The sequence below is a fragment of the Heloderma suspectum genome, chromosome 4 (assembly GCF_057233095.1).
Source record: "Heloderma suspectum isolate Gila_16-S chromosome 4, 16-S_ref, whole genome shotgun sequence".
Taxonomy (NCBI): domain Eukaryota; kingdom Metazoa; phylum Chordata; class Lepidosauria; order Squamata; family Helodermatidae; genus Heloderma; species Heloderma suspectum.
This window is the reverse complement of record NC_139461.1, coordinates 189845903-189864611: the sequence shown is the minus strand read 5'-3', so window position 1 is coordinate 189864611 and position 18709 is coordinate 189845903. Positions and strand designations below refer to the sequence as shown.

General features: G+C 43.5%; 1 long non-coding RNA gene across 1 annotated transcript; it reads right to left on the bottom strand.

Annotated features, from left to right (window-relative positions):
- Window positions 1-2933: 2933 nt before the first annotated feature.
- Window positions 2934-8527, bottom strand: LOC146347874 (uncharacterized). The gene is made up of 2 exons (XR_014790462.1): window positions 8149-8527; window positions 2934-3761 (listed from the first exon to the last, which is right to left on the bottom strand). It is a non-coding gene; the product is annotated as an uncharacterized LOC146347874 (long non-coding RNA).
- Between the last annotated feature and the right edge of the window lie 10182 nt (window positions 8528-18709).

Here is an 18709-nt window from a genome sequence, read left to right as displayed (position 1 = left end):
GGCCAAATACGTTGGCACTCAGCCCCCCGAAGTTTCGGGGAGAAATTCTCCCCCATCCCTAGATTTTAACACCAAAGGCTGTTTTGTGAAATTTGAAAATTTGTCAGACGTTAGCAGTTTGCAAAAAATCATTTTTAAAATCATTTTAGCTCTTGATTCTGGAAAAGAATTCATCCAGTGCAAGGTTTTCTGAACTAAACAAAGCAATAACCAGAAATCAAATTCTGCAAAATCAGAATAAATTGTACCTATTTGACGAACATGAGTAGAGTTAGTTTATTCTTGATTCTGGAAAAGAATAAAAGGAACCTGGTGGTCGGAGTCTACTACCGGCCACCCAATCAAGGAGAAGACAAGGATGAAACTTTTGAAAAGCAAATAGCCGATGTTTTAAGGAAGCATGATGTAGTAGTCATGGGGGACTTCAATTTCCCCGATATTTGTTGGAAGACAAATTCTGCAAAACATGGCCCCTCCAGGAAATTCCTGACTTGTGTGGCGGATAACTTCCTCCTACAGAAAGTAGAGGAAGGAACTAGAGGATCAGCTCTCCTTGACTTGATCCTAACCAACAGAGATGACTTAGTGGATAAAGTAGCAGTTACAGGAACTCTGGGGGAAAGTGACCATGTTGTACTTGAGTTCTTGGTTCTAAGGGAAGCAAAAGCCAAGTGTAGTCAAACACGTACCCTGGATTTTAGGAAAGCTGATTTTCATAAACTCAGAACAATGGTCAGTAAGGTCCCATGGCAAGCGATGCTAGCGAGAAAAGGAGTCCAAGATGGGTGGGAGCTTTTAAAAAAGGAAATTCTCAAGGCACAATCACAAGCAATTCCAACAAGAAGAAAAGGTGGAAGACAACAAAAGAAGCCGATGTGGCTTCACAAAAAGCTTAGGGATGACCTGAAAACAAAAAAGGACACATATAGGAAGTGGAAAGAAGGCCAAGTACAAAGGAAGAGTACAGACAGATAGCACAGAATTGCAGGGATGGCGTCAGGAAGGCTAAAGCTGAGATTGAGCTGAGGTTAGCAAGGGGTGTTAAAAACAACAAAAAGGCTTTCTTCAGCTACGTGCATAGTAAAAGGCAGAGGAAAGAAATGGTGGTTCAGCTATTAAATAAGGATGGAAAAATGATAACAGATGACAAAGAAAAGACAGAGGTGCTCAATTCCTACTTTGGCTCAATCTTCTCCCAAAAGAGGCTCTATGACCCCCCTAGCAAAGGCGAAGTACAGGCTGAAGGGGCAGGATTGCAGCTTGAGATAGATAGGTATCTGGTCAAGGAACACCTAATTACTTTGAATGAGTTCAAATCTCCAGGGCCAGATGAACTGCATCCTAGAGTCATAAAGGAACTGGCAGAAGAACTCTCAGAACCGCTGTCTATTCTCTTTGAGAAATCATGGAGGACGGGGGAAGTGCCAGATGACTGGAGGAGGGCTAACGTTGTCCCTATCTTCAAAAAGGGTAAAAAGGAGGAACCTGGCAACTACAGACCAGTCAGTCTGACATCAATCCCTGGGAAAATTCTGGAGCAGTTCATAAAGCAATCCATCTGGAAGCACCTTGACAACAATGCCGTGATTACTCAAAGCCAACATGGATTTGTCAAAAACAAGTCCTGCCAGACAAATCTGATCTCATTTTTTGATCAAGTAACCTCCCTTGTAGACCATGGGAATGCTGTAGACATCATATACCTCGACTTCAGCAAAGCTTTCGACAAAGTGCCCCATGATATCCTGATGAGCAAACTAGCTCAAAGTGGGCTAGATGAAACAACAATCCGGTGGATCCACAGTTGGCTACAGAATTGGACTCAAAGAGTGCTTATCAATGGGACCTTCTCAAACTGGGGAGAGGTAATGAGTGGGGTACCACAGGGCTCAGTCCTGGGCCCAGTGCTCTTCAACATTTTTATTAATGACTTGGAGGAGGAGGTGCAGGGAATGCTGATCAAATTTGCAGATGACACAAAATTGGGAGGGATAGCTAATACTTTGGAAGACAGAAACAAAATTCAAAGTGATCTGGATAGACTGGAGCGCTGGGCAGAAAACAACAGAATGACATTTAATACGGACAAATGCCAAGTTCTGCACCTAGGAAAAAGAAACCAAATGCACAGTTACAAGATGGGGGATATGTGGCTCAACCACACTACAAGCGAGAAGGATCTTGGAATTGTTGTCGATCACAAGCTGAATATGAGCCAACAATGTGATGTGGCTGCAAAAAAGGCCAATGCTCTTTTGGGCTGCATTCATAGAAGCATCACTTCCAAATCCTGGGAAGTACTAGTTCCCCTCTACTCAGCCCTGGTTAGGCCTCATCTGGAGTACTGTGTCCAGTTCTGGGCACCACACTTTAAGAAGGAAGCAGACAAACTGGAGAGGGTTCAGAGGAGGGCAACAAAGATGATCAGGGGACTGGAAACAAAGCCCTGAGGAGAGACTGAAAGAACTGGGCATGTTTAGCCTTGAGAAGAGAAGACTGAGGGGAGATATGATAGCACTCTTCAAGTACTTGAAAGGTTGTCACAGAGAAGAAGGCCAGGATCTCTTCTTGATCATCCCAGAGTGCAGGACACGGAATAATGGGCTCAAGTGACAGGAAGCCAGATTCCGGCTGAACATCAGGAAAAACTTCCTGACTGTAAGAGCAATACGGCAATGGAACCAATGACCTGGGGAGGTGGTGGGCTCTCCCACACTGGAGGCCTTCAAGACGAGGCTGGACAGCCATCTGTCAGGGATGCTCTGACTTGGTTTCCTGCATTGAGCAGGGGGTTGGACTCGATGGGCTTGTAGGCCCCTTCCAACCCTACTATTCTATGATTCTATGATTCTATTCCATTTGTTGCACAAAATGCTAGTTTCGCCCCCTGGAGGCTAGTCCAATTTGCCCCAAAGAGGAGAGTCAACTTCAGGCTGGGTCCAACTCGATTTTATTGTTTGCAAACAGTTCGACAAAGGAGCTCACGCTCAAAGCAGAGTCGACCCTGGGCAACCTCCGTGCTACAGTTTTATCACTTAGCTTGCATTCCTCAGCCAGCGTGTTACTTTTGATTGGTTGCCAGCGGTTTGCTTAGCAACCTTATCTTAGGGTTACTGTCTGCTCATTCCAGGCATGCGCAGCTCTTACAGTACTATGTGCTGCTTAAGACACATACAATGGCTTTTAGGTTACATTTTTACTACAATTCCCCCCTCAAAAGGCGTTTCTCAAATTTATACTCTCTTTGGTCCCGCGGTGGACTATGCACTTAAAGGCGCAAACTATTATTGCTGTGGCATTGATGGTTTTCTCTAAACAGCAAGTGAGGCCTAGGACGCCTTTGTTCTAGCTACTAGAATGTTGACAACAAAAACACTTTTTTTTGAACTTTTGGAACTCAGTTTTGTTCTGTTCATCAGGAACCCTTGAAACGAGAGCACCCTCTTTCTGTAGAGCTACTTGAGTCCTTTCAGGGGTTCATTATTCCAACGGTGACCTTCAGGTGGGTCAGCTTCCGGTGTGACCCTCTCTGGTGCAGGTGATGCCTTTATTCAGTGTGATGAATCCACTTCTTTTCTTTGGCAACTTTCATAGCAATGGGAGTGGTAAGTAGGATCTGAAACAGACCCTTCTGCTTCTTGGTAGGTGGTTCATCTTTCTAGGACTGGATTAGCACCCAATCGCTGGGATTGAGATTATGCACTGGAGCATCTAAAGGCCAGGATTGGTGCGGTGTCGCAAACCTGTGAAAACAAAACAGACTGCAAAGCAGTAACATAGCCGTGAATCTTAAAACTTTTACTTTTAAATTCACATTTAAGCTATCAGCCATAGGTAATATCCGAGGTGGGCACTTATGGAACGTTTAAAAGGTGTCAATTTAATACTTCCCTTGGGGGTGCACCCATACTCGAGTCAAGGTGATTGGCAAGGCCTGTGGCCTTTCAACTTAATCTTTAAACAAATTTTAATGAGCATTGTCTTTAAGGTGCGGTTCATCTTCTCAACTTGACTTGTAGATTGAGGTTTCCAAGGGGGGTGTAGCTTCTAGTTAGTTTGTTATGCCTGGGCCACTACTTGCGTCACTTGTCCAACAAAATGGGGCCCCCGATTTGATTCACTCCCTTTAGGTAACAAGAGCTTAGGGATTACTTTTTAACAGGATCTTGGCTACTGTCTGAGCGGTGCAGTCAATTGCTTTTATCATTACTAGCAGGTACCAATAGCCATGAGTCTGGGGCAACTCTGAAAAGTCAATTTGAAATCTCTGAAAAGGATAGTAAGCGCATGGGCGACTTCTCATTTGAGCTGGGGGCTCAAACATCTTTGAATCATTTTTGAGGCACAAAGGGCAGTCAGCCACTGTTCTCAGGTCTTGGTCTAACCTGAAGGAGGTGCTATCTGCCTCGGGCGCACTCAAAATCGGGGTGTTAAAGGGGGATGATCCCTTTATTAACTAACCATAATTTTTGAACTTCTCAATGAGCGGCTTCAAGCCTGCACAGGTGGCTTTTTTCAGAGGATACTGCCTTACGCACACAGGGCTCTCCCTTTTTAAAGAAGATTTTAATTTGTGTTATGCATTTGGTTGGGCAGGGGTTCTGTCTGCCCACACACATGGATTAACATTCTCTAAAATCTCAGTCCCTTTGGCCTCTGACACAATCTTGATTGCTTGAAGGGCCATTCGATAATTTGAGCCCTGCATTGCTGGCAGCTGTACTACAATCTGATTATCACTGAAGAAGATTTTAGCTTGCAGTTTTGTTAACAAGTCCCGCCCCAAGAGGGCAACCAGGTATGCAGATGAAACTACAAAGGCATGTTCCAGTATGTTATTTCCAGTCTTCGTGAGGAGGGGCTTACACATGGGCAATTTAGTTTGTTTTTTTTCCCTTTAATTTCTTTTATAGTTACATGCTTTCCACTTTCTCTTGCTGGGGGGCTTCACAGGGATCATAGAAAATGTGGCTCCAGTATCTACTAGGGCTTTACAGTCCTCGCCACCAACCCTTACTTTTACCTTGGGATTCTCCCGAGCGTTTGTTCGTAGGGTGGTGGCCCTTCAGCTAGACTCCCCCCCACTGGAGGACCCTGCCAGCATTTGGCAGCCTTCAGGGTGAGTCTCTTTTCTCTTTTCTTTCAGCTCTGGACAATCTTTCTTCCAATGTCTCTTCTCTCGGCAATACGCACATTTATTGAGCCCCGGTCGGCCCTTTCCTTTTCTGCCCCCCCCCCCTCTGGTCGCTTCTGTGCTCTCAGGCTGCTGTTTATATCTCCGCCCATGGTGGCTGCCAGCATTGCCTTTTCCTTTTTCCAGGAATGGCACTTTTTTATGTGCTGTCATGTGCACCATAGCTCTAAAAACTTCATGATTTGGGGTCTGATAAGGCTAAAGCAGGCGGTGATATTAAGGCTTGCTTCAATTTAAGAAAAGCCTTTTTTATTTTAATTGTCCACTTCTAGTGGGTAATATTTTTGTTAAAGCTTCATACGGGGGCTTCACCCCTTTTTATGGCTACTATAGCCTCCCTCTTGTAACAGGCACACTTATCTTTTGGCTTGCCTGTTCTGCAAATCATGTTTCAAATTCTCTGTGCCATGCACCAGTTTTAACTCTTTGTTTTCTCTGCAAGTTAGGCTGTTTGCCATTGCTTCGACAGAGACTCGCTTGCTTAGATCTTCTTACTAATCTCAACGACACACATTTGGGATAAGCTTTCTTTCTTTTTTTAAGCCTTTTTGTCTGCTACTTTCTTCTGCCTTCTTTTATACCTTTTTCATATCATTAAAATCTAACACCATGACTGGAAAACATTTGTTTTGTATAGTAGGGCATGGTGGAGCAGATCTAACCATTATACTGCTCCTCTGACTGCATGGTCAGGGCCCATCAAAATCAAGGGAAGGGCGTTCTCATATGTGGAAAGAGTTCCAAGCCACCATTTTTGCATCGGCAACTCCACACTGCATGAGTTTTGGCAGAGTGTCAGGTTTGCCTCTGAGCAAATGGAACGTCAGAACAGTTCAGATTTTGAGAAAGAGCTGGAACACATGGGGCAGGAACTTTCTTAGGCTTCAGAAACACAGCTGGGCTTAGAAGTATCACGGGAGAGTGGGGGACTCTCTCTCTCTCACCTCTTAAGTTAAGAGAATTTGCTGCCCCCCTTTTTAAAGGGAAACTAACTTTCGTAGTTTCTCTTTGAACTTTTTGAAGGCTGTTTCCTTTGTAGTCTATGAATCTCTAGCAATTTGTATCTGTATGCTTCATTAGGGTAAATGAAATCAAAGCCTTGGAAATCATAGAATGATAGACTAGTAGGGTTGGAAGGGGCTTACAAGGCCATCGAGTCCAACCCCTTGCCCAGTGCAGGAATCTAAATCAGAGCATCCCTGACAGATGGCTGTCCAGCCTCGTCTTGAATGCCTCCAGGGTGGGAGAGCCCACCACCTCCCCAGGTAATTGGTTCCATTGTCGTATTGCTCTAACAGTTAGGACGTTTCTCCTGATGTTCAGCTGGAATCCAGCTTCCTGTCACTTGAGCCCATTATTCCGTGTCCTGCACTCTGGGATGATTGAGAAGAGATCCTGGCCTTCCTCTCTGGGACAACCTTTTAAGTACTTGAAGAGTGCTATCAGATCTCCTCTCAGTCTTCTCTTCTCAAGGCTAAATATACCCAGTTCTTTCAGTCAAATGCAGCTTTTTATCTGAGTGTTGAAATCACAAATCAAACTGTACACTGAGCTGATCACAAACAAACACACAATCTACAACAACGGGAGTTTAAGGCTATGACAAGCCTCACAGTACTTTTTATGGCAAGTCTTTAACTGTCTAAAGTTCCAGTCCATGTGCAGAGTGCCTCTAACAAAGAAGGCTTTGGGCCATAAAGAAGGGATGTTTTTAACAAAAGCTCTGTGTCTCTTCATCAGTTCGAATGGGGAAGGTGTAACCTTACACCTCTTCTAGATTCCTCCACAGATAAGAACAGAGCAGTGCTGCTCAGCTTTCCAGCTGTGATGCTTTTCTTGTTTTTGTTTTTGTTTTGCAAATCTCACTCTTTTGTCAGGTCCTCACAGACACCTTCCAGCCTCTCTGCTTGCTAAGGCTAAACCAGCCACGGCGAAGGGGGGTTAGGCAAGTCCCCCTTGGCTCTGCTCTGAGCAGGCTGACAGAGATAAGCTTACACAGACCCTGATATTTTAAGAACTTGCTCTGTCTTTGTTTCTTGATTTTGCCACAGTCTTTAAGTTGTCAAACAAATCTCTTTCTTCAGAAGTTGCAACTTTTTTAACTGCTTTTGCTTCTTCTAACAAACTTGGATACGGTGGCAGACAAACTGTCTCTGGAGGGCCCCCTCCCTCCCCCAACAACCTCTCCTCCCAACCTAACAGACCGAATCAGACCAGGGGGAGCTCAGGGCACCTTGGGCAGGGTCTCCCAGTCTTCAAGCTCCTTCTGTGGGGCTTGAATCAGGGAGAACAGGGGCTTTGGGCTTCACCTCGGAGCATACCATCATGACTTTACAATATTGAACTTTATATTCAACCTTTTCTCGCCTTCAGTGGATTTTGGTTGGCACTCATCCAAATGCTGATAACCCCACCTTCCCTGAGGCAAATTTATCTCTTACTACTTGATTCAGACACCACCCGGGGTCTCTTGCCCCTGTGGTCCTTTGCCAGTAACACATTTACACATTTACACTTCTGTAACTAAGGGGGATTCTTTCCGCACCAATTCAACCAACCATCAATATAGGCGAATTGATCCCATTGCCCATTATTCACCACATTTTTATATACAGCATTTACAAGATTTACACCAAAGGATCCTATGTCTGGCCAACTAATTCCAAATGCTGGCCATTCCAATTGACAGAGTGTAACCAGCTTGCCTTTCAACATCTTAGTACACGGAGTCTGACAAACCTCAGACGCTTGACTTTGCTAAAGTTCTTTAGCATGCATCCCAAGGGAGTGGCAGAGCTTTCTAAACGGGAGCTACCCGCCCCCATTGTGCCTACCTCTATTTGAAACCATACACAGAGCCTGACAAACCTCCGACACTTACACAGAGTCTGACAAACCTCAGACGCTCCGAAGGCAACTCAAACAGAAAGACAGAAGGGAAATCAAGTACTTACTCTGCCCAACACCCTAGTGCCGTCTCTTCAGACCCATTCAGCCTGGTTGACTCAATCAATGGAGTCCACGCCTTTAACCTCCTGGGTGTCCCGACCCCCGTTCTCTGGTGCCGTGGCAGACCTCAAAGGCGGTCCGGCGCGCCCCACAGGCACCTTTGCCGGTTCTGTCGTTTGACCCCAGGGTGGTCCAAGGGACTCCTGACTGCTCGCCAGTTTGTTGCACAAAATGCTAGTTTCACCCCCTGGAGGCTAGTCCGATTTGCCCCAAAGAGGAGAGTCAACTTCAGGCTGGGTCCAACTCGATTTTATTGTTTGCAAACAGTTCGACAAAGGAGCTCACGCTCAAAGCAGAGTCGACCCTGGGCAACCTCCGCGCTACAGTTTTATCACTTAGCTTGCATTCCTCAGCCAGCGTGTTACTTTTGATTGGTTGCCAGCGGTTTGCTTAGCAACCTTATCTTAGGGTTACTGTCTGCTCATTCCAGGCATGCGCAGCTCTTACAGTACTATGTGCTGCTTAAGACACATACAATGGCTTTTAGGTTACATTTTTACTACACATTCTTTTCCCCAGCCCACATTTAGAGCTTCTCATAAGTCTTCCCTAATGAAGAAATAAATGCAATATAAGCTATCAATTGAATTAGTACAACCCTAATGCAATCTGAGTTCATTTGCCCATTAAAACCATCCCTGTCAATTGTATAGTTAGTTTCATTCTAAGCATTCTGGAATGTTCTTTATAATGTCACAATATGACCAAGTACAGAGCTGTTCAAGGAGGTGATCATTGTCTAATGGAGCTGTCATCTGTATGGAAAGGGGTTTGGAATAAGCAGCCGTTTTAACCCAGAGTCTATTGTGGTGCTTTGACAGGAGGAAGCACAGAAATGACTTCGATAATTTTATGTGTATCCAGAGTTGTGTCATAAGCACCCGGCTTATGCTCCTTCAAAAAAGGAGGGGTTGCTGTTGTGCTCTTAATTCACTTCCTCGGCACATTTTAGAGACAGAAAGCCTGGATGTGTCATTTTCAGAACAGTGCTGATATGCCTGTCTTAGAACAGATCCATTTCCAGAAACAGTGGCAGATGCATCTGACATATCATTTTAAATAGCCAGGTGAGTGGGGACAAAATGGGAATGGATCTTTCATGTTAAATGCAGCAATAATTATATTCATCCATTCCAAAGTGGGAGCATAGAAGCTATATCTTGGATCTCTCTTACAAATGCCCTTTGCTTTAGCCAGTAAATGTGGAAATGGATTGTTGCTGGTTTTGAACAGGCTAAGCAAATGTCTAGAGTAAGCGGACATGTGATAAACAGATTGTACTCCAATTTATCTTAGTGATTTACAGTGTACCTGAATATTAACAAGAACTTATTTTTTCCTAGAGATTCCCTTTTCTACGACTACACACAGTCTTTTAAATACAACAACAACTCCACAGTTATTAGATAGGGATGGATGAGAATTTGGGGAGGGGGGTTGCCATTTAACGTGAATGTACCAAATTCGTACTTCCTGAATGTATACACAAGGCAAAATGCAGTTATATGGGAATATTCACACTTACTCAAATGATGCCATTTGGAAACAAAGAAATGTGCACTAGATAGACAGACAGACAGACAGACAGATGTAAAAGTGCATCCCAAATGCATATATTAGGGGAAAGTGGACACAAAATGCATTATATTAGGGAAAATCACTTGAAAGAAAGGCATATTTTGGAAAGCCATGTACAAAAGTATGTATATTATTTTTATCAATGTTATTGTGAATTTTAACAAAACAAATTGAAAACATTACAAAACCAAATAAAAAATAAAAACATAACAACGCATTCTAAAATCATCAGTTTCAAATATTACAATATTATAGAAAGAAAAAAAAGGGAAAAAATAGGTTACACATAAACTTCAGTGAAAGCAGACCAGATATCCACATTTAAGTCCATTTGCAAGTTATGCCTATATACCACTCTTTCAAATGTTGCTACTGTTGTTAAGCTTTCAATCCATTGCATTATAGGCAGTGAGCTTTTATCCTTCCAGTATCGTAGTATCAGTCTTTTAGCAACCAAAAGGGCACAAAAATCCATTTATACTAACCATATGTTACATTCCAAGAAGCAGGTAAATAATTTAAAAGAATATTTACATCAGTAAATATTAAAGAGCTTTCCAATACAAAATTTATCCATATAATAACTTCCTCCCCAAAGGCAGCAACTATTGGGCATTTCCAAAACATATGAATAATTCACTGCATTCCACCTCCAACAATTAGCCGAATTTGACAAGCCTTTATTAAAAAGACGTTGTGGCATCCAATAGACCCCAAACAAAAGTTTTTGCTGGATAAGGCATAACCGAAGATCTGTTGAGATGTCCGATACAGATGCCAAGACGGCAGTCCATTGATTAAACAAAATAGGACGTTCCAATTCCCTGTTCCATTCCTGCTGTAAACCACTTTTATCATATTTATTCATTGATAATAAATATTTATAAACATGAATTGTTTGTAGGTCGATATATCTGATCAGCTTCAATGAGTATTTCCAGAAGTGAAGGAGACTCCGAAGCAGCAGGACCAAATCTAGATACCAACACATGTGTCAGTTCCAAGTACTGCCATTCCGCTATAGCAGGCAAATCAAATTGATCTCGTGAAGTTGAAAATAACAACAACTCATCATCAACCCCCACTACTTGATCCAAGGTACAGATCATTTTATCTGTCCAGGTCCGCCTTAATGTGTATATTGGGAGAAATGCACATGAAGATACACATTTTTGTGCAGAAGGTTCTAAGAATTTTTTGGCAGACTTCTAGGAAATGGAACAGAACAAACGTAATGTCCGAACTATGAGAAATTGAGCAGAATTGGAATTGTCAGATTCAGCCATCCCTACTATTTTCTATAACATGGTAACAGAAGGAGCGCAGTGCTGCCTGTGTCATGCAGTGTAGTCTCTCTCAAACAACTACTGGCATTGACTGGCTTCACACATCACCATGGCTCATCATGACTTAAGTCACAATGAGCTGTGCCACCCATGGGCACCATCCTGAATACTGAAGCCATGACCACAGCTTATCATGTTGTCCAAACCCAGGGACCATGGGTTATGTGAGGGTTAAACCACCCTCAGAAAATCTATGGCCTGTTCTGGGGTTAAGTGAAAGTTGTTTAACCCTCACATAACTCGTGGTCTCTAGGTTCAGATGACATGACGAACCACAGCCATGGCTTAAATATTCAAAATGGCTACCCACATGCACCGCAAATGGCTACTAGTTTTGATGGCTATATGCTACCTCCAGTACCAGAAGCTGTGAGCCTATGTACACCAGTTGCTAGGGAACATGGGTGGGTGGGTGCTTTTGCACTCATGTCCTGCTTGTGGGTTCCTGGTCAGCAGCTGGTTGGCACGGTGTGAGCAGAATGCTGGACTAGATGGACACTTCATCTGATCTAGCATGGCTCTTCTTATGTTCTTAACCCATAGTGGGTTGTTTGATCATGTGAACATTATTCAAGCCACAGTGGGCTGCTTGATCATGTGAACCAGCACACTATCTACTGCCAAGGACTGACTTTGCTCATATCTATCCTACCACTCGCTCCTATATTTTTCTGTGGCCACTTCTGTTTTTTAGAAATGAATTGTTTCAAAACAATTAGTATCATAATGAATAGATATAACATCACTCAAACTGGGCAATAAGAATGGATCTATTGCCAGTCAAAACTAAAATCAAAGTTGTAACTAACTTTTTTTCAAGTAGCAATCCCCAGGAAGCACATACATTTATGTGCACAGCTCTTCAAGTTTTCTAAAATAACTATGTTAATACTTTTCAGTGAATTGATGCCTACTATTAAAATCTAAATAATGTAAAGGGAAACATATGTTCTCGACATCTCTTAAAATATTGATAAGTATTATAATAATAAAAATACATTTCTAAGTAAAACGTTGAATTTGTTTGAATTTAAGCTTTAAACCACATGCAGGCTGCAATCCCATAAAGAGCTACCTGGGAATAAGTCCCAGTGTGTTTACCAAGCATCAGTTAAATAAATATGCTACGTTATACCCCAAACAATGTAGGGTAGTGCAAAGTTTTCTGAAAAATGTTCCAATTCAAAATTTTCCAAAATGTTTTCTGGGGGGCGGGGAATCAAATTCAGTTTTCCCAAGAAAACCCACATAATTTCCTGACATTCTACACATTTAGGATTTAAAAGGATACCCACTTACCTTTAATAGTTGCCAAATAAGGAGAAGTTTGGAAGTTTTAGCTTTTCCCATCACAGAACCTGCTGCAAGTGCTGGGTTTTAAGCAATGAAACACAGGGAACTGAAGTATGAGTTTCAGTAGGATCAGGGCCAGTGTTGATTGCCACCAGCAGAGAGTCAATCTGGAGTTCAGGGTCTGAACCAAGAAGTCAATCCAAACAGAAGCTGGAACACTGATGCAGGAAAACAGAAAAGACAGGCTAGAAGACAATGAAACTGGCAGACCTGTGATCTAGAAGCACTTACAGCCAGGCCAAGCCAGAAGGGACAAATGAGTTGGGGGCAGGGAGACAGACAGAGCTATGGTGAGAGCTGGGAAGACAATATTGCCACTTTTTCCTCCATTCTATGGCCTCACATTGTTCACCACAAGGCCAGGAGGTTTCTAGTTAGAGTGCTGGCCATGCCTGCTAAGCTTCTTCCTCTTGCATAGCACAAGAGCAAACTTTTGGTCGGCACTTGGCAACCTTGAGTTAGTCAGTTCAAGCTATTCTTTCAGAGACCTCTACTTGCAAAGTTTTCTTTCCATGTACAACCCCCCCCCCAATGGTAGCATTTGAGCAGCAAGAATAACCCTTACTACCATGCTTTGCACACCCTTGGCCTCTATGCAAAGGAAGCTTTGAACTGCATCCAACATGAAGTGTAACTAACTGTCATCTTATGATACTGCTAATAAGTCATAGGCAATAAATATTTGTTCATAACGCCCATGAGGAAAAGAAGGAGTCATAAAGGTTAGATTTTATTGGATGTTGGCCTCTGTACAGGCAGCTTTAAGGTCCTTTCTGGATGCTTCAGTATAAAAATATTGCAAGAATGCTTTTCTCCCTCCAAAAATGCTGTTGGGAAAGATTCCATGGCAGGTTTGTCCAAAGAAAACTAGAAAAGTTTATATGGGGGGGGGGGCAGTGCAATTCTATTCTGTTGCCAGCATTAATATTTTTCAAATAAGTCCCTATACACTGCAATACCAAGGTTGTCTGAGGCTTCCAACCACCACTACCATAAAACCAAAAATTCTAGTCTCCAAGCACAGGATGCAACCCACATTCTGCAATTAAAAAAAGAAGCAGCTCAAAACAGTGAGTATGTCTTAGCAAAGTGAATACTATAGCACAGGGGTAGGCAGCTTTGGGGGATCTGGGGGCTATTTTTCAACTTTGAACCTCCCCCACATTGGCCACACTCCATGGGGCACTTCGGAGTCCACAGGGTGCAGGAGAAAAAAATGGTAATTTGCCACTAAAGGTTTGCAGTGTGACAGTGGAAAAAAACCACAACAGACAACTGAAAGGGGGAAAATTAGCTTGTTCTCAAGCTATATGTGACCACTTTCAGTCTCTGTAGAGTTAAAATGGGTGGGGGGGTTTGCCAATTTTGCGTTTGTCTCCATCGAATTAGATGGTGCAGCAGGGGCAGTGGGAACTGAACTGGGGGTGGGAGGGGCTGCACTGAAAGTGGCAGCGGCTGCATGCAGTCACATGTTGCCCACCCTTGCTATAGCATAGGATGGGATCTTCATATAAATCACAGACCACTCCCAAAAGATAATGGGCACCACTGAGAGGTTTGCATTGTATGTGTGAGAATAGCAGCAGGCCAGACTTTAGCCTTCCTTCTAATAACTCAGTGGCTGATTGTTTACAACCCACTGGGGAAAAGATCAGGACAAAAAAAAAAAAATAGGTTGGAGAATTGACAAGTGCAACTTAACAGAGAACAGTACCTAGTTACTGGTCCATTTGGGCCCAGGATTGTCTGAGCCCAGAGGAGATTATACAGGCCTAATCACTCACATGAGGCACGTGCCTCAAAAGTGAACGTATTCTCATGAGGGATGTGGGAGAATTCTGTTTGGAGGGGTGAAAACTGGATAGATTTTTCCCAGTTGGCCCTCCAGATTTCATTTCATTCTATCCCCATCCCCAAGCCCCTGGCATCAACTTGATCTGTAGAGAGTCAAGCCAAGGTGCAGATTCTGTTTTGGTTTTTTTAAATGGCAGCAATTTGCACAGTTTGCAGGGGCAATCTTATAATTTGCACAAATGGTGTCTGGAAGTTCTGAAGTTCTTTGACAAGCAGGGAATATGGTTCTGTGGAGCAACATAGCAGACAGGCAGATTTGTGATTGTGCGCACTTGCACCACATTGCCAATAAAAAATGTTTTAAAAAATGTGACACCATTCATGCAAATTTCAAGATCCTCCCAATACAATCTGGACAAATGGTAAAACCCAAAAAAATACGCAAAATTTTTCCAGAATCAGAAAAGAAAAATGCTACTATCCACCGCTGCTTACCAGAATGGAAATGCTTGGAATCCCATCAGGCTTAAATGGAATGGAACAGAATTCCCAGCATTGTACATCCCTAGTTCTCACATAGCCTGTCCCATTCTGAGGCCTTCTGGACTTGGCTTTTAAAGAAGCAGTTGTTGTTGTTTATTCGGTCAGTCGCTTCCAACTCTTTGTGACTTCATGGACCAGCCCACACCAGAGCTTCCTGTCGGCCGTCGCCACGCCACCCCCCACTCCCCCAAGGTCGAGTCCGTCACCTCCAGAATATCATCCATCCGTCTTACCCTTGGTCGGCCCCTCTTCCTTTTGCCTTCCACTTTCCCTAGCATCAGCATCTTCTCCAGGGTATCCTGTCTTCTCATTATGTGGCCAAAGTACTTCAGTTTTGCCTTTAATATCATTCCCACAAAGAAGCAGCACACAACTGATTTCCACCCCTTGAGGAAGCTAGGAGAACCTGTTAAAGGTCATGGCACCCCATGATGGACAGCATGACACATTTGGCAGAGACATGGGTCTGGGTACTTGGGTCTCTACTAAACAGCTGCATTCCAGCAGGATTGCAATGGCAATCAACTTGCAACAGAACTTGCCCAAGACATTTTGCTGCCTGAGGCAGAAAACAAGATGGTGCTCCCTTCCATTCCATGTACAGAAGCTAGGGATGTCACGGGCACCCAACCGGGTCCAGGAATTCATCAGGATCCCCCTGCCAGTGACCCCCAGACTGCCCCCACTGAGACGCTTTCCTTGCTCACCCCCCGCTCATGCTCGCTCATGCCTAGGACTCACCGTGATCCCGTTTGGTGAGCGCCCACCATTTTCATGCCTTTGATTTCTACATAAAACAGGAAGCTAACAAATGTGCATATTTAAATATGCACAGCTTGGAGCTGGGAAAGCTAAATCAACGCAATATTAGAGGGATTATACCTCTGCGCTTATTTAACTTTCCCAGCTCTGAACTGTGCATATAGAAATATGCACATTTTTTTAACTTCCTGTTTTACGTAGAAATCAAAGGCACAAAAATGGTGGGCACTCATCGAACTGGATTGCAGTGAGCCCAGGGAACTTGCTGAGCTTGTGGGCAGCCTGAGCACGGGTCCAGGGGGGTGCAAATAGGGACGCCGCTTCAGCGAGCATCTGGAGAAACAGAGCTAGGGTGAGTTTTTACATCCCTAACAGAAGCTGACTGGACTGGCAGTTGAATCTTACTAAACACTAGCAACAGGAGAAGGTCCTCCCCCTCACCTCAAAGCAGCAGGCTAGTTTAGGGGGTGTTGGACAGACTGAACATGCAGCTCTGTCCTCCAAGAACTAGGGAAGGCCAGGGAGCTCAAGAGGTATGCCTGGAAAGAGTGCCACTACTGTCCTCCAGCATCTGCCACCTGAGGTGGTTGCTTCACTCTGCCTAATGATAGGGCTGGGCCCAAATTACAGGAGGAATAGTTACTTTTTTTTCTTTTTCTTTTTGAAGCAGGGGAGCAGGAGGCAGGGTGACCACTTGCACACTACCAAAACAGAGGAAATGCATCACCAAAAGAAGAGGGCATAGATTTGCATAAAGTGTGCCTGTGTTAATTTATTGATATAGATGCAAATATGGAAATAATGACTAACATTGAAATAGAACTACAATATATGTCACCATACTGGGGAGAGTTGTGAACGAATGATTTGTGTGCCTGCTCAGTCTGCTCTCCAGGTGTGAACTGTTGAAGGGCAACTTCAAGACCCCTGCTCTCCCTCCTTGTGGTTCTTTGACCTTAAACAAGACTTGGACTGGGCAACCCATCAAATAGAGGTCCCCTTCAAATAGAGGGCAGTTCTTTGACAGCCCTTCAAATAGGTGACTGTGTATGAAATGGGACACGTGGGCACCCTAGCCGAAAGATGTGCTTAACCTTCCCTTGCATCCTGCTTTTCCACAGTACCCTCTCCAGCCGTTGTTTAGTATGATGCTGGAAACGTGCACTCATAACCCCTTCTGGGGATACCGGTCAAGGAACTGTACTGCAATTGCACACACAGTTCCTCCCCCAAATCATCTGCTTAGATTGTCACATGTGTGGTGCCTCAGACAAAAAAAGGAGATAGCACAGGCTGGATTTGGGTGTCATGAGATGTATTATTATTGTTGTTGTTATTATTATTGTGTCACTGTATAGCCAAAACTCTCAGGGTGACATACATAATAAAGATAAAACCAACCATCACACCCATTACAAGAATTTGAATAGGCAACAAATTATTAGTTAATTTATTTTTGTGTTGTGTTTGTATTTTCATTCCCAAGGAAAGGTGCTTGTGTGATTTTTCTGGTATAAAATAAATTGGTCGGCCTAGGGTACGATGCACCTGGGCTGGGGGGTCTGGGGCAATGTGTCATGGGTTGACCCTGTATGGAACTCCCTGCCAAGGGAGTTGTGCTTGGCCCCACTTCCATGGCTTTCCACTGCCACGTAAGGGTATTTGTATTCCAGCAGACTTTTGGCCTGCCTGGCTGAGGATGTTTTGGGTTGAAATGATCCTGTGTTCTTCTTGTATGAATTGTTTTTACCTGAGGTAACTGTCTCTTCTCTTATGGCACTTGTACATAGATAGATAGATAGATAGATAGATAGATAGATAGATAGATAGATAGATAGATACACACACACACACTTTTGGTCATTGTTTTTAACTTTTAAGCCATCCCAAGCACTGCAATTGCAGTGAAAATGTGGCATATACATTTACTTAATAATTAATAAATAAGTCCCCCTTGAACAAGGTGTGTTTGGAATGGAACATCATTATATCATGCTCCTGCACCATTCCAGACAACCCACCATACATTTCTACTGAAGTTTTTGGGGGGTTGGGGAATGCTCACTGATCTTAACACTTTTAGCAAAGTTAAATGAATTAGATGCCAAGTTTGTGCATGTCACAAATTCTCAATTTGTGAGATAAGAACAACCTGGGAAATAAAGGCTCCTGGGTACTGCTAAATGAAAAGATAATTATATGGTAGTTAAATGTAAAGTTAAATGCAGCAACTGAAATGTACATAATGAACGACTATTATTGTTTTTATGCTTCATCTGCTTACAAAATTATCACTCAAGACAGCTGCATGAAGGTGATAGTTATATCATCTGCACTCATGCCTGCACTACAGTAACCCCAATAGAATCCACACACAGCGCAGCCAGTTATCAGTTTCTACCTTGAAAGACAGGTGATTGTTTTTTGTTATATGATACTTCATGAAATCCCAAGTTGGGGTGAAGGCAAAACATTAAGCAAGCACTGAGCATGCAAGGAGATATGGGCAATGAGAACAGCTGAGTCTAAATTCAAGTAACTACTTGCAGGGACCAGGGAGAATTTTGTTTGGTCCACATTTTTAAACCAACCAAACTAATTTGCCCTTCCTGGACTACTATGCAGATTGGGACACACTTATCCTTCAGAGTGTGCAAATCTCCCATTTTTGCAATGCAGTTTTTTGGCTCAAAATCTGTACACGAAAATATGTGTATCAGGGAAAGCTGCATACAAAAATTAGTATGTTAGGGAAAGTTGTGTACAAAATGAAATGTGGATTGCCATGTGTCCTTTTTAAAACAAGCCCAAAAAAGACTGATGTGAAAATTGGACCGCGTAGGTTTATGCCTCCATACTAGCAAAAGTTACATGGTCTGGATATAGACTGCTTTGTCGTCCATCCCTAGTGACATGTAGCACAGGTTGAGAACTTAGCTGGGGTGGGCAATATGTATCCTGCAGGCTGCATGTGGTCCCTGCCACCCTACCACCACCCCCAGTGTGCCCCCCAATGTCCTCCAGCTTATTTTCCCCTTCCCCTTTTTTTGGAGTGCAGGGTCAGTGGCAAAGGAAGTGCATCCTACAGTGAATGGCAGGGGGTCGATTGGCCCCTGGACCTCCCAGAGTT